The sequence below is a fragment of the Manacus candei genome, unplaced genomic scaffold (genome assembly GCF_025592945.1).
Source record: "Manacus candei isolate 608988 ecotype Guabito, Panama unplaced genomic scaffold, ASM2559294v1 h1tg000071l, whole genome shotgun sequence".
Taxonomy (NCBI): Eukaryota; Metazoa; Chordata; class Aves; order Passeriformes; family Pipridae; genus Manacus; species Manacus candei.
This window is the reverse complement of record NW_026138119.1, coordinates 9,622,349-9,638,068: the sequence shown is the minus strand read 5'-3', so window position 1 is coordinate 9,638,068 and position 15,720 is coordinate 9,622,349. Positions and strand designations below refer to the sequence as shown.

General features: G+C 48.9%; 1 protein-coding gene and 1 long non-coding RNA gene across 2 annotated transcripts in view; both read left to right on the top strand.

Annotated features, from left to right (window-relative positions):
- Nucleotides 1-482: 482 nt before the first annotated feature.
- LOC127480203 (uncharacterized) lies at nt 483-918 on the top strand. The gene is made up of 4 exons (XR_007907794.1): nt 483-541; nt 622-647; nt 700-751; nt 888-918. It is a non-coding gene; the product is annotated as an uncharacterized LOC127480203 (long non-coding RNA).
- Nucleotide 919: 1 nt separating this feature from the next.
- The window catches only part of EHMT1 (euchromatic histone lysine methyltransferase 1), a 126,220-nt gene continuing 111,419 nt past the window's right edge, over nt 920-15,720 (top strand). Inside the window, exon 1 of the mRNA XM_051807879.1 lies at nt 920-1,438. The gene's annotated coding sequence lies outside the window, so the exon portion shown is untranslated. The remainder of the gene's footprint in view (nt 1,439-15,720) is intronic.

The window sequence follows — 15,720 nt, the reverse complement described above, 5'->3', positions numbered from 1 at the left end:
TACATCATACAAAGGCTATAATTCAGGTGTGCTTCATACACAGACTGTGATACAGGTGTGCATCATATACTATAATACAAGTGTACATCATACAAAGGCTATAATTCAGGTGTGCTTCATGCACAGGCTGTGATACAGGTGTGCATCACAGACTGTGATACAGGTGTGCATCACACACAGATATAATATAGGTGTGCTTCATGCACAGACTGTGATACAGGTGTGCATCACACACAGACTATAATACAGATATAGCTGGTACATCATACCCAGACTGTAGTATAGATGTACAGTGATATAGATGTGCAGTTGTATACAGACTGTAACAAAGGTGTGCATCATGTACAGGCTATAATACAGGTGTACATCATACAGAGACCATGGTTCAGGTGTGCACACAGACCATGGTTCAGGTGTGCACACAGACCATAGTGCAGGTGTGCACACAGACCATAGTACAGGTGTGCACACACAGACCATAGTACAGGTGTGCACACACACAGACCATAGTACAGGTGTGCACACACAGACCATAGTACAGGTGTGCATACACAGACCATAGTACAGGTGTGCACACACAGACCATAGTACAGGTGTGCACACACACAGACCATAGTACAGGTGTGCACACACAGACCATAGTACAGGTGTGCATACACAGACCATAGTACAGGTGTGCACACACAGACCATAATACAGGTGTGCACACACAGACCATAGTTCAGGTGTGCACACACAGACCATAGTACAGGTGTGCACACACACAGATCATAGTACAGGTGTGCACACACAGATCATAGTACAGGTGTGCACACACACAGACCATAGTACAGGTGTGCACACACACAGATCATAGTACAGGTGTGCATACACAGACCATAATACAGGTGTGCACACACAGACCATAGTACAGGTGTGCACACACAGACCATAGTACAGGTGTGCACACAGAGACCATAATACAGGTGTGCACTCGTGTACAAAGGCTGGATGCCCTGTGACCGTGGCCAGGTGCAGTGACAAGGTGTGTCACCTCCACCTGCTCGGGGGTGACAGGTTGGCTGCTGCCTTTCCCAGCTCTCTCTCTGCAGTGCCGTGTTCAGAGGGTTGTGCTGTGGCAGGGAATGTCTGCTCTTTGTAGGGTGAAGTTTGTGCCACCAGCAGTTCTCTGCAAATGCAGCTTGAATTTATTTCTCAGGCAGCATTCCCCTCATCCTTGGTGGAAGGTTCATCCAAGGCTTCCCTTGTGCTTTCTGTTCTGTCAGAATTGGCCTGATCCTGCTGCCTTTCCTTTGTGCCTTTGAAGGGGATCAGGTGTTGATTTTGTGATAGAGGAATCAGCCCTCGGGTGCTTCTGTGACTCCACGGTCCAGGTTTGCTTTCATGGCTGGAGCTGGGGCAGGAGCTGGCTCATAACTCATCAACTCCTCTTGCACAGGTCAGTCTTATCACTCCTGACACACCTTTTATTTTGGGAAGCATCTCCCAGGAGTCCTGTCTGGCTCTGCCCTGTGTACAGAGCATTAAGAACCACTGCTCTTAGAATCAGACATAATATCCACAGATGTTGCTGTGGATTATGGGGAGGGAACAGTGACTCATTTGGAGTTTAATTCCTCCCCTCCCCCATGAACTCATATATCTGAGGCCAGATCTGCCTTTGCTTCTACCCCTGTGAGGCCAGAGGGGAGGAAGTTGGTATCAAACAGCCTGGAATGTGAGGACTGGAGGAGAAGCTCTTTGCTTCCCCTGTGCTGGTGTGGGAGAGCAAGGACCAACATCCCACATCCATGGTGTCCTGCCATGTGCAAGAGGGAATTATTTCACTTGGCCAGGGGAGGTGCAGAGGTGTGTTTTTGGGAGGAGATACTTGCTCCCAGCAAAGAGCTGGGAGGGAGTGGGCAGGCTGGAAAAGTGCTGCCTGCGTGTCTGCAGGGAGTGCCCACCCCACCTGCAGACAACCCTGTTGGCAGTCACTGAACTCCAGACAAAAACTCCCAGTCTAGAACAGCTTCTTGCCAGATCTTGGTGTTGATGGGTGAGGGAGAATCTCTCTGAGCACCAAGTTCTTCCTAAGTCCTGAACTGTGAAGTTCAGTGGTTGTTCTCTTCTGGTTACCTGCCCCAGGTGATCTCTGTGTTTGGGGAAGGGTTGTGCTGCAGTCCTGAGGTGCAGTAACCATGATGCTGCCAAAAAGTCTGTTTTTGCTGTTGGTTTTCTTTAGCAGGGGTCTTATATCCAGTCCAGTTTGGGACTTTTGCCTCTTTTAGACCTGCTGTGCTAAAGTTTAAACTTTAAGGAATTGAGTTTTAAGGAGCTGAGCCTCACTCAGCCAGTTTTATGATCATGCATGTTCAATGGATTTGATGCTGCTCCTCCAGTTTGCATCAATTTGGTGAAGAAAATCAGCTGCCCTTGTGTTTGTGTGCTTCCCAAAATGCTTGTTTGGTGTGAGTTTGAAAAAGGAGGGTTCAAGCCACGCTGTTTTTCCTGGGGCTCGAGGTAACCCCAGGGAGGCTGGTGCAGGAAGAGTTACCTGTGTGGCTTTGAATGAAGTGGTTCTCTTCAGAAGCCAGGCTGCATTTTTCATCGCTTCCCCCTCCTCTCTGTTTGGATCTGGAGCATCTTTTTTCCTGGAGGTGCAGCTTTGATCTTTGCAGCGACGAGCCGGCGTGTGAGCCACAGACAGGACACATTTCCCAGCTGCTCAGCACCCTGGCTGAGGCTGGATCTGGGATGGACTGGGCTCCCAGCAGCCCCCCAGGCTGGGGTGAGGACTCTGGGGCTGAGCAGTTCTTTGCCCTGGCTTTGATCCCAGCTCTCATCCCTCCACCAGCCGGTGCCGGGGGCTTGGCCGGAGCTCTTTGCCTGCTCAGTGAACTCCCCACTCCATTAAGGGGCAACATTCAGCCACATCCAAGCATTGCCCTGTCCCTGCCTGGAGGGAGGTTGCTGTCACAGGCTGGTGGGATCACAGGAGAAGCCAGGAGCTGCTGGGCAGTGCCTTGGAGCAGCAGCACAGAGGGCACTGCTGCAGTTCCCACGTTGTGCTTGGCAGGTGTCTCACAACCCAGCGCTGCTTTCAGCAGCCTGTCCCCCCTCAGTCACTCCTGTGGGTGAGGAGAGGGCTTTGCTTTCCTGTGGCTTTTTAATTCAGATCCTGTCTCGGTCTGTGTCCTGCAGAACAGCTCCTTCCCTCGGGATTGGGAGCACAGCGAGGTGTGTCCATCTCACTGCCCACACAGCACACCTGCCTTTCACTTGTGTTAAATTTCTCCCGGGGTAACAGATTAATACATTTTAACTCTGTACAAAGAAAGAAGGTTTCTTTCCCCTTTCTGATACTTAACATCTCATAAGGAGACTTTATATCTTTCCCCACGGGGGTTACTTTGTTAACATGGTTCTAATGTACACTGACCCTGGCCCGGATGAAGTTTTACCTTGTGTCAAATGGCTGCTAAATTTTACTTTTTTCATGGATTCTCACATGCTATGGGCTAGTAAAGGCCCTTCTGGAACTCATCCTGCTCTTCCATGTAGAGAAACTTTAAATAATAACAGAATGTTGTGAAGCTTTAAGGAAGCCTTAGAAGTGCCCTTCAGTTGTGTTAAGCTGATGTGACTGAGCCAATGTGACTAAAGAGAACATCTGAAGAACGTTTTGTCAGTCAAGGCAAAATCAAAGGCCTGCTTTATACTTAAAAAAACCCCCTTCCAATATAATTATGCTGGCTGAAGATGATGATTTTTCTTTTTTCTTTGCTGAAATAGTAATAAAAGCCCTTGCTGTGGATATAGCTTTATTAGTTTAGAGGTGATTTTAGATCAAGGTAGCTTGTTTTTTGCTTCCCAAAGCAGAGCCTTGGTCCACGTTTGTGAAGTTTTGCCGACTTAGTTCTCTGCCCATGAATGCAAAGCAGTTGCTCTCCCCTCCACCAGCGCTGTGTCAGCACAAACCCTGGTAGAGATGCAATTACCAGCACAAACCCCAACAACAAGAAGCAAAACAAACAGCTCTTCCATGGAGGGAACCCACTGGAGCTGTGCTGGGAGGTGGAGCTGGATCCCTCACCTGGGAGCAGCTGGGCCAGGGGCTGGAGGCACGAGCATCCCTGAGAGACAGCGAGGTACCAGCACCCTGGGGTATCCCACTTCCAAATGTGCGGGATATTGGAATGATGAGGGACTGATCTGAAATGCCAGCCCATGGCCTTGCCCTTTATCATCTTGCCAGGCACTTCGTTATCTGTCTCTTCCCCTCTCTGCCCCAGAAGTGGGTGGCAGGAGGTTGTATTCCTCTTGCTTTTCCCTGGCAAAGTGCTGGTACCTGTGCTTTGTGTCCCGGAAAAGGAGGAGGTGAGAGGGGGTTATATTTTGTGCAGGACTGTGAGAGGTTCAAGGGCTCTGTTTGGGTGCTTCAAGACACGTTTTGCTGAAGATTTCCCTCTTCCTGACTGTCCTGGAAGCCAAAGATCACCACTGAAAGGCTCACCCAGCTGTGTGTGGATCAGGTGGATCAGGGATGGGTCCTGTCCTCCCTTGGTGTGTGGGCAGGAACATCTCTTTGGTGATGGCTGGTGACTGGTTGAAGTGGTAAAGTAAATCCAGCAGGGAATGGGAGCATTTGCTGTCTCAGTGTGGCTGCCAGGCTCTGGGAAGTGCAGAAACCCAGACTGAACTGTGTTGTGAAAGTGCTCGGTGTGGTATTGCTGCCTCTAAAAAAGAAAGGCTTTCCTGCTTTTCATTTAAACTTTCTAGCATAGGCAAAGTATCAAGGACATCCACCATATCCTCTTTGGAAGCAGGAAGTGTTCTTCCAAGAGGATTCCCATTTCCTTCTTGCCCAGCCTGATCCCCACCATTGTCTGGCTGCCTCTGCTTCCGTCCCACTCCTTGTGCCTGAGTTTGCATTTAGGATAATTCAGCTCCACTGTTCAAACCTGACACACCCTGAGGGCACATCCTGAGCCAGGTGAGCCCACCTGGTGTGGGGCTGAGCCCTGTGTGTGTGCAGCAGGGGCTGGCTTTGGGGGGGAGGTGGGTTGTTAAATATTAAATGCATCCTTTGCAGTGTCTCCTTCTGGAGGGAGAGCTCTCGGAGGCCGTGTCAGTTCAGGACAGGGAGGCGGGTGAGTGGTAGAGCAGAAAATTCAGGTCCACTTGTGTTTGCCTACGGATCATCATCCTGCAGAGCCAGCACACGGACAGGCAGGAAACGTGCAGGTGGTGCAGCTGGGGAGGAAGTAAACACGGAGCAAGATAACCAGGCTGCCATGGATAAACCCAGAGTAGAGCCGGGTGAGTGACTGAGCCCATTTGTTACAGGGAAATGTAAAACTGTGCGAGTGGGGATGAAAATAATGATGGTGATTACGTGCCCCTGGGTCAGCTGGGCCAGTACCTGCCCCAGGAGGGGCTTGTGGGCTTGTACAGCCTTCACAGCCCCAGCAGAGAGCAGGGGGTGAGGGGAGTGGAGGTCAGTGGTGCTCAAAGGTGACACAACAGGCTCATTCCCTGGGGTGTGAGGCAAAGGGTGAGATCCAGTCCAGGAGCCTTGGGATGCTGCAGCAAAACGTGCCTGCTCCTGCTGCTCTCCTGGCTAAAAAGGACAGGAATGTGGTGCTTATTGCTGCTGAGAAAGGAGGGCAGCCAGGATGAATCCGATGGCCTGAGCCATCCCTGGAGCTGAAGGGAGTGTGGAATGAGGGCACGGGCACCTCCATGGAGAGGGAATTACAGCCCAGGTGTCCAAACTGCCACAGCCTGTGCTTGGGCCTTGGTTATGTTAGAACTCGTTCAGAGTACTCCTTCAGATTTTTAGTTCATTTTGGAGCTCAAATGCAGATGTGCACAGAAGGATTTGAGCCTGTTGACTTGCAAAAGGGAGCCCTGGTCCCCCCGGGACTCTTGGCCATGATCTGCTGGTGTGTTTGAGTACAGCCCTGAGTGCAGTGAAATACATCTTTTCCCTCCTTCTTTTCATTTTTTAAGCAGGAGCTCCTGGCTTCTTGAGAGTCTGAACTGCCTTCTTCCTTTCCAGTCACACATTTCTAGTCCTCGCAGTTTCAGAGGAAGTTTTAATAGGTAATTTCTCCCACAGGCTCAAAGCCAGAAGGCAAATTACCCCAATGTTTTATCCAACTTCAGTGGGAATTGGGGATGTTTCATATTGCTGACCCAGAGCATTCAGAAGCTCTGCTTCACTCAAAAACCATAATATTGTTTCAAGAAGTGGGAAATTAAACATGCACATGGTGGAAGACTTAGAAAGGATTAATGGGTTTCAAAATTACATGCTTCATCCAGCTGTTGATTTGGGAATTGAAAGTATGCCTGTTGCAGGATTGGGAGGGAGTTATTGAAACGTTCCTTGGTGTCTAGTGAATGCAAATGTCCCAAATCTGTGATTCCAAAGCCAAGCCCAACCTCCAGACTGACTCCAGGTTTGATGCTGGATTAGCTCAGCCCAGGTGGGAGCAGCTGTATATTTTTTAGTGTTTTTTTCCCCCCCTGTAGTTTAATTGTGCCTCTCTTGATGATCTTGGTTCCTGGGTGTCACCCAAGGCATGTTTTTGGGCTGCTCTTGACTCGAGTTCATTCCCTGTGTGTGAGTTTTGCTTCAGGCACATGGAAGGGACTCATGGAAGGTGCTGGAGGCTCCAGTGGCTCCATTTGCCCTGTGAATCAAAGATTTGGGGTGGCTGGAGGGGCAGCACCTCCAGCCTGGAGGTCACTGGGACCTGCACTAAGTCTTTAAGTCACTTGAATTTTATGGGATCTGAAAAAACAACTCTTTTTGGTGCATTTCTAACGTCCAGGGGGGTTGGCAGCAAATTTACACCCTGTCAAGTGTGGGTTTGTCATTGCAAGGAAGAGAATATTTGTATTTGGGAGGTGAAAGCATTAACAACGGGCTGTGAGCTGGTTTGTGTGATTCCATGCAGGACCCTGTTGGCCTGCCGGTTTGCACATGAACCTCCCGATTATGAGGGTGTAAAGCAGGAGTCTAAATATTTTATTAATTGAAGAGCATTATTAATATTTGATAGATTAAATCAACAGCCAGGAGGCTCTGCAGAAAGTGCCGCTGCTGAACTGGTAACCTGCACGTTGGGTGCTTTTAATTGCAAAGTTGTTTGTAATAGCTTTCATCAGCTCTGTGTTTTAAATGTTAAGGATCCTCGAATCCCACGCATTAGAAATCCTTTTGTCCCTTGGATTAGGAAGGGTGCTTTTTACTCTTACTAGGATGGTTTCAAATTGGTGCTTTAACGCCTTCTCACTGCACAAAGGTGATTGTTTATGAGGTGTCCTGTAGGGCCTGGAGGCGAAGTCTGGAATGTTTGATGTTTTTTGCCGCACTTTGAGGAGAAACAATGACTGTTCCTTTAAAGATGGGATGAGATGGAATATTTACTCTTGCTGTAGTGGCAGGTCCTGTAGCTTTTGTGTGTGTGGAGAGGTGAGGTGAAGAGCCTTGCTGTCTTTTAATCAACATCAACCCTGCGCCGGGGAGATGCCGCCAGTGAGCAAACAAACTGCTCTGAGCGCGTTTGCTGAAGGTTCCTCTGCCTCGAGTTTGGGAAAATACGGGGTGAGAAGCGAGTGCAGCCTCGGGTGTGCAGCGTTGGGAAAGGCCAGCGAGGGGGGATCATATTCTGTCTTTTATTTCCAGGCTGTTTTCCAGCCTCTGCAAGCTGTATTTCTCATGTTGTTTTTTTTTAAGATTCAGACCAGGTTTCTGTCACAGCGTACTCCGTGCCTAACCCTCACTTTTTCTGGGTTTTCTTTGTGAGTTTTATAGTCTCCTTCCCAACAGAACATCCCCTTCATGCTGCTGACCTGTTTATGTTCTTGTGTTTTGGGGAGTTTAGCACCTTTTCTCACGCAGCTCGAGCTTGATAACAGCGCACTGGTCTTAATCATTTATGGCTTTTATTAAAACCTCATTGCTTTGATGTCTCCTCAAACCTCCAGACTGCCCTCACGGCAGCTGCTTTACAGGCATCATTTATCTCCTGCCCCTGTGTGACAGCAGGCCCAAATTTTACCTCCTGCTGCAGGTGCTGGTGCTTTTTGCAGCGAGAGGGTGCACGTTGTGTAGATGCTGAATGGCCTGGAGTTGTGGCTCGAGGCTGTGCCAGCAGTGACACAGGACATGCAGGTCCTCCCCATCCCACAGGACACAGAGGTTCTCCCCATCCCACAGGACACGCAGATCCTCCCTATCCCACAGGACATGCAGATCTTCCCCATCCCAAAGGACACACAGATCCTCCCCATCCCAAAGGACACTCAGATCCTCCCCATCCCAAAGGACACTCAGATCCTCCCCATCCCAAAGGACACTCAGATCCTCCCTATCCCAAAGAACACACAGATCCTCCCCATCCCAAAGGACACACAGATCCTCCCTATCCCACAGGACACACAGATTCTCCCCATCCCAAAGGACACAGAGGTTCTCCCTATCCCAAAGGACACACAGATCCTCCTCATCCCACAGGACATGTAGATCCTCCCCATCCCCACCCAACGTGTGGGTTGAAATACCGACCCAGTGTGATCCCGGCTGTGGAGGAGGGCGGGGGATGATGAGGAATGAGCATGATTTGCCAGGTTTGAGGCCTGACTAGTGCTGGGAAGTTTTACCAGCCAACTTGCCTTTCTCCACCGGGCCTTTGTTTCCAGCCATGCTCCCGATGAAAGGGAGGAACAGGAACGGCAGCTCCTCCATTGGCTGCGGGAAACCACCTCCCACAGCCCTGTGGATGAGCTCCAGTTTTCGGGCTGCCTTGGAGCTGGGAGCATTGGGCTGGCACTCCTGGGGTGCCAAAACCTCCTGCAACGGGGAGGCAGCAGGAGAAACCCTGGGAAGGAGGATTTCCATTGTCTGCTTGAGCCTCTGCTCAGCAAACCCTGAGGAAAGGGATTGGGTATTCCCAGGGATCTCCCAGGAGCAGGGAGTTTTGATACTGTCCCCCTCATTGTGTTTGTGACCTCGAAGCTGCTGAGGCTCAAGTAGAATTTGCAGACGTGGCCAAAGAGCTGATGGAGGAGGCCCCGTGTCTGTCTGTATTTATGCACTGGATGCCCAGGGATACTCGAAATTCTTCTTTAAATAAATGACCAAAAGTCCACAAGTGGAAGTTGGTGTGGAGCTGCCAAGAGTAACTCCTGATTGCAACAGTGTCTGCTTTAAAAGAGAGATGTAAATGGTTGCTGCGTGTGTCCCTGATGAGTCAGAGCCCTCCCTGCCCGGGATGGTGATGCTGATGCAGTTGCTGATCTCTGCCAAAGCAAGCAGTCCACACAAGGAGATCAGACAACAGGCCTTTTCTCCCCCACTGGGTGCTCATTAACATTTCTCTTGCTGATGTGTATTATTAATTAAACTAATTTTTATTGCCCTGTAAGTGTGGATGGTGCTTTGCAAGCACAGAACATAACCTGCTTGTGTCCCAGCGTTTCTGGAGTGTGTGTTGAGCCACGTGCAAAATGAGTCTTGGAAAAAGTGACCAGGAGTGTTGAAGAAAGGTAAATCTCTGGGTTTTCTTTTCTTTTTTCCCCTCTTGCTGAGCAGCTGCCTGGTTTTACATCTGGTGTGAGCAGAGGGCTGAGGAAATGCCCTCTGTGCAGAATTAGTGCAGACAGATAATGAGACTTAAGTGCAAGGAGAGTTTGCAGCGTTGACCCTCCATAAGACAGAAGATTACACAGAGTGGAGTATTATATTAAAAAGAGTTTTGGGACCTGATCAACCCCACAGAAATCAAGGAGCTGCAGTGAGAGCAGGCTCCCTGCAGTGTACCCAGACCGTTGGGCAGTCAGCAGCTTAAACAAAAGAACTTAAAGCAGTGTCCAGGCAAGGCTGGTTGATGTTTTGCTGCCTGTGATGCTTTTACCCTCTGTAAAAGAGAGGTAATATTTTTACAAAGTTCTAAGGCCTGACTTGATATTAGAAGCCTTTAACTGGAAGTGCTGAAGAAGTGCCAAATGTCAGTTTTTAAGTGTACAGATTATCCTCCCTGAGGAAGAGATGGTGAGTTACATAATGTTCCCTGTTTTATGTGCTCTGGTTTCTGCCTTCATTCTTCGAGACCATGACTAGGCCTGATGAAGAGAATAGAAAACTTCTTCTAGAAGCACTTTGTGACATATGAACTATTTGTGATCAAAGCCAGTGTGACTCTGAATGTCCAGAACCTCTCCTTTGGGCTTGTGATAGCAGCACCAGACTTCACCTTGAAAATGGGATCTGTGATCTTTCATACATTCTTATTCCTCTCTTAAATTAGGCTAATGCATCCTGTTCCAGCCGAGGCAATTACTAACAAACCTGTGCAATTATGGCATCCACTGTACAGACATCCTGTGCTCCTTGCTAGGAAAAACCCACTTTTAATAAACAAATCCACTTTGACGACCTGTCAAGGACTTTTCTAAAGCAAGACTGAAAGTGTCACCTAAGTGTCCTTTCTTTTTTGTTTTGTTTTGTTTTCTTCAACGTGGCTTTGCAAGAGCACAGCAGTTGCAGCTGGAGGTTCAGGCCTGGTTTCACAGGGCAGGGGAGTGGAGGAAAGCAGGGAGAGGATTAAAAGGGCTGCATCACCCCACCAGCATCCCCTGCCATGGGCTGTGTCCCAGTGCAGGATCCTCCTGGCCACAGCCTGGCTGTGGCTGCATCTGACCTTACAGAAACCCTGGGAAAAACTCTGCTCTTTTGTTTGATTCAGCTGTTTTATTATTTTAATTTTTTTTTTTTTGAATGAGAAAAAGATCTTAATGTTTAGGCATGAATTCTCAATGCTTTCTTTTATTCCATGCGTGACAAACCCATGTGGTTGCAGCCTCTTGCTCAGCCTGGGTGGGATCCACTCCAATGTGAGCTGCAATCAGAAACTCAAGGCAGATCTTAAATCCAACTTAACCCTCCCTCTCCAGCAGATCCACTTGTTTGGCTCTGGGCACAAGAGTGGGAAGGAGTGTGTTATATTGAGTACTAGAAGTTAAATTGCATGAAAGAAAAATCAAGCAGGGTTGCTTTTTCACTGCATTATCAGAGCTGTGTGAGGGTTTGGCCAATGTAGGCCAAGAGTTGTGTTAGCTGGAAATATCCATGTGTGTCCTCACCCAGGGAGGAAAGGCAGGAGGAAAGAAAGGGTTTCCTGCCTCTGTCAGACCTGTTCCTTGGATTTTCAGCTAGTGTGTCTCAACAGATTGTGTTTCCATTGTTGTCTGGGGACTGATACACACAGGCCACCTCTGCAAGTGAATTCCCAGGGATATGAGTAATCTCAGAATCCCAGAATTGCTCAGGTTGGAAGGGACCACAGTGGATCATCTGGTCCATTTCTTTCTCCAGGAATCCTTGAATCAGAATTTTTGTTGATCTCCACGTGAATTCAGGGGCTGCTTTCCCAAGTGTAGTCGCAGAGCTAATCTCCCCACAGGCACTGCCCCTGTCTGGGGGCTGGGTCTGCTGCCCTGAGCTCCCCAGCTGTGCTGTGGCTCTGAGCACATCTGTCTCTCCCCACAGGAGGAGGCTGTATCACATCCCTGCCTCCTGGGCTGGGCAGCAGCTGGGAGGAGCAGTTAACACCTCTATCTTTCCTGCTAGATCCTCTGAGTTGCTGATGTGACAGACGGCAGCTTCTCCCAAAAATCAGATTAAAAATGAGATCTTCTGAGCTCTCCTGCCCTGGCAGCCCCCCAGGAGTGTGCTGAGGGATCTGCCTGTGGCTTGGGGTTATTTTTAGGAACACAACTGGATGGGGGAATGAGCAGACCCAGATGGGGTGGAACAGAAGCACGGCTGTGGTGCTGAGTGCTCTGCTCTGGAATTACCTAACACAGCCAGACAGGTGGGTTTTGCTCTTGCAAACATTAACACATCCCAGTAATAATTACTGATATTCCAGAGCATTCAGCATTCCAGGGAGAGCTGTTTGCCAGTGACACAGTGGCTCAGATGTTGGGAACAGGGCTGCACATCCCAGCCTGGGTGTGTGGGTGGGTGTGAGCCATGCCTCCATCTAGGAATGTGCCTTGTGGGTGTCTGGTATGGGCTGAGTGTGGGTGCAGTTCTGCTGGCAAAATAAGCCCTCCTGAGTGAAAAGAGTTGCTTCCATGGCATAAAGACCCCTTTGGATGGGCTGCTGCAGATCTGGGCTCTTCCCAGCCCTCCTCAGCAGAGCAGGGAAGCCAGGGAGCAGGAGATGGGGCATGTTTTACCATCAGCTTTTCATCCATGAGCCCTTGGGGCTGTAGAAATAACCATTGACAGGGTGATCGTGGCAGTTGCTTTGCATGTTGAAAGCAATGGCTATTAATTAAGATTGTGTTTGTGTAATGATGATTTCCAGACTGAACCTCTCTGTGTGAGGACACTGGGCACAGCTGTGTTGGTACCAGCACATTCAGGCTGCTGCTCATCACACAAGTGTGGTGACCAAAGTCCCTTTGGTTGGAGAGCATTTCTGTTGGCCTAACTTTGAATAGTCTCAGCAAAACTATCATGTATAAAGGTGTCTTTATCAAGGATGGCTATAAAGATGCAAAAATTGTGGATGGACCAGTCTTCATGCCCTTGGGTTAGTTTACTTTTTCACATTATACAGTTTCAGTGTTTGTCATTCCATGTGATTTTAGTTTTTAGATTTCTCTATGTTTTTTGATTTGATAGATCAAATGGGGAACAAGCTATTTTGGAATGGAATAGCTGGACTGTAGATGCCAGCTGAGGTGAGCCTGGACCATTTCCCACTGGGAACGGGACATTGTTGGGCAAAGCAGAGGAAGGCTCAGGGCATGGTGGGGGTAATGATTGTCCCAGAGCTGTGAGCAGGCACAGAGGAGACATCTGAGCATTGATACTGGGCTGGTTTGGAAGGTCACAGTCACAGTCACGTGCTGTCAGGATCGAGTTGCAGCAAAAGCCTTCAGTTTTCCTGAGGTCTGGAGTCTCCCCGTGCATTCCGGCAGGGCTGAGCACGCAGGGCTTGGCCATCTGTTCCCAGAGCCTCTCGGTGCTGGAATCCTCAGCAGCTCATGTGACTTCTCCACCTTTGAATTTTAATCCAGAGGGTGGATAAATACTGCTCATCCCCTTCACTGCTTGGTCTGTAACCTGTGCAGGTGGTTCCAAGGAGGTGAGGCCAGCTTTGAGACAGGCTTTGAGCCTTACCTTACCTCTCCTTGTTAGCCAGCTGCTCATTGTCATAAGCCACCCTGAGAATTTTTGTCTCCATCAGCTTCACTAAATCATTTGCTTAAGCTTTGAAAAAAAAAAAACCAAACTATTTTTTTTTGCTTTCATACTTCAAATCAGACACCCCCAGGTCTTCCCCTCCAATACTGCTGCTTAATTTGTCTGAGTGGTTTGTAATCCTGTGCCAGGAAGGTGTAAATGTCTGTGTAGCAAATGTGACTCCTGCAAGGGGCTCACTTTTCTCTCAGAGCCTTCTGGGAGTTGTTGGCAGAGTTAACCCAAGGTTAAAGCCACTGGTGGAGGTGACAGAAAGACCAGGTGCAGTGGGACAGTTTTTGTTACATGAAAAAGGATCCCTTAAACAATGTTCCTTTATCTTGAGAGACAAATCAGAGTTATCAGATCCTTGTGACCAGTGCAGGGCAAAACAAACCCATGTGTGTGTGGGTATGAGATCTTCTGAGCTCTTCCAAATCTCTCCAGGATGGGGAATGTGCTGCAGCAACCACAGACCTCCATGGGTTGGGTTTGGCAGTGGGTTATGCTCACTGATGTTTGCTGTCTGCCCCCTCCCCAGCTCCAGTGGGTGACAGTTCCACTGAGGGCACTGCCCACACATCTTTGGTGCTGGGTCTCCATGGTGAAGGTGCCAGAAGGGACAAAGGCAAGTCCCTGAATCAATCTGCTTTGAGGATTATTTTCTAAGTCCATGTTCCTTGCAACCACAAGAGCCACTTTGATAACCCTGCAAGGTACAGTGGGATCCCATTGAGAGACTGATTGTGTCTACCCAGCCAAGTGAAAGTTCTGGAATTTTACCTAAATTGGATTTGTCCAGTGAGAGGAACTCTGACCACGTCTCCTGCTGCAAAGGCAGCCTGCTGGACATGCAAGCAGGGATTTGCTGTGCCCTTACAGAAAGGTCTGTCCCTAATTCCTGCCTCCCTGCACTCAATGTCAGCTGTGTGCTGGGCATGAAATAATGGATCATGGAGAAGAGCAGTGCTCTGCTCAGTCATGGGGCTCCTGATAAGAAGCAGACCTGGAGCTGCTGTAATTTCTTACTGAGATGATCTACTTGCTGAATTATCATTCTACCCACCAGAAGGGTTGGAGATGGCAGCTTCCCCGCTCTCAGGGAGGTCTCTTGGTCCTATTTTGCATTCTTGCTGTCTCCTTGATCACATCCTCAGTGGGGCCTTGGAGTCCTTTTGTTCTCTGCTCTAGTTTCCAGCATTTTTGTTGCTCTAGCAACACTTTCAGCCCCAAAGCAGCGGGATCCTGGTGCTAACACAATGCTGCATTTGAAAGAAGGAAGCAGAGCACGACAGGTGATCTCCAGCTTTTGTATGAAATGGCTGTGCCTCGAGATGGGAGGATGAATGGCAGGTTGTGATATCTTGTTGTCTTGCAGCTGGCATTGTTTTTATCCTAAAAGGTGAGAAACAGTCGTGTGTTGCTGCCACGTTTGTGGTTTGTAGGGTTGCAGGGTTGTTTTCCCTTCGTGGAGTGTGACAGCACAGGTTGCAGTGGGGCTGTGCATCCAGGGAAAGCAAGGCCATGGCAGGCAGCATGGGAGGAAATAAATAACATTTTCTGTGCTCAGCAACTCCAGCAGCTTTGCAGGCTCCTCCCTAGAGCAGTGCTACCACTGCACTGCCCTTACACATGCACTGACCTGCTCTCCATCTGCTCCTTGGAAGGGGAAGGAGAAGGGTCTGTATTTTATAGCAGAAAATTGCAGGTATTGTCTGAGAAAAATTCTGGTAGGCTGCAAAACTGAGGAACCCAGTGCTGCTCTGCAGTGTGGTTTGTGGGATCCTGTCAGCTGCTCTGGCATTTTGTGGCTTTTCTATAAATGGTGAGAGAGATACAGGAAGATGCATTTACACTTCTGTTCTTTCTCCTGAGTGCTCTTCCATGCTTTGCCACGGTGGTGCAGATCAGACTGACAGTGTGAAAGCCACCTGTATGTGCTCTGTGGGTAAGAAGAGAAGAAATCCTGTTCAGATTTTGGGCACAACTTCCCACAGTTTCCTGCTGTCCCAGCCACTGCTGAACAAAGACCTGAATGCACCATGTATAGCTGGAGGTGAAAACCTCAGGAGGCTCCTCCTCAAGAAGTCTGACCCAGCTGGCAAGTAAAATTAAAGTAATCCATTATCTGCTGCATTTCCCCCAACCTTCCCTTCCAACCTCCCAAGACCTCTGAAAGGTGTTGAAGGCTGAGGACACTTAGAATGTGTTCTGAGTTTTGTGGCAAATGGAGCATGAAGAGGGAGTACCAGCTGTGGGATTGATCCTGCTTCCAGTGGGTTGCCCTTTGTTATTTAGATATTAGGCTCCAAATCTTATTTTTTCAAGTTGTTGTGGTTGGAGATGCTCAGTCTAAGCAGAGTTATTTAAGCACTGCTGTTCTTTTAGGCTATTTTCATGACTTGTGCAAGAACCTATGGATAAACAGTGAAGGTCCCAGAGCTTCCAGTGTCTGCAGTGCTAGATAGAGA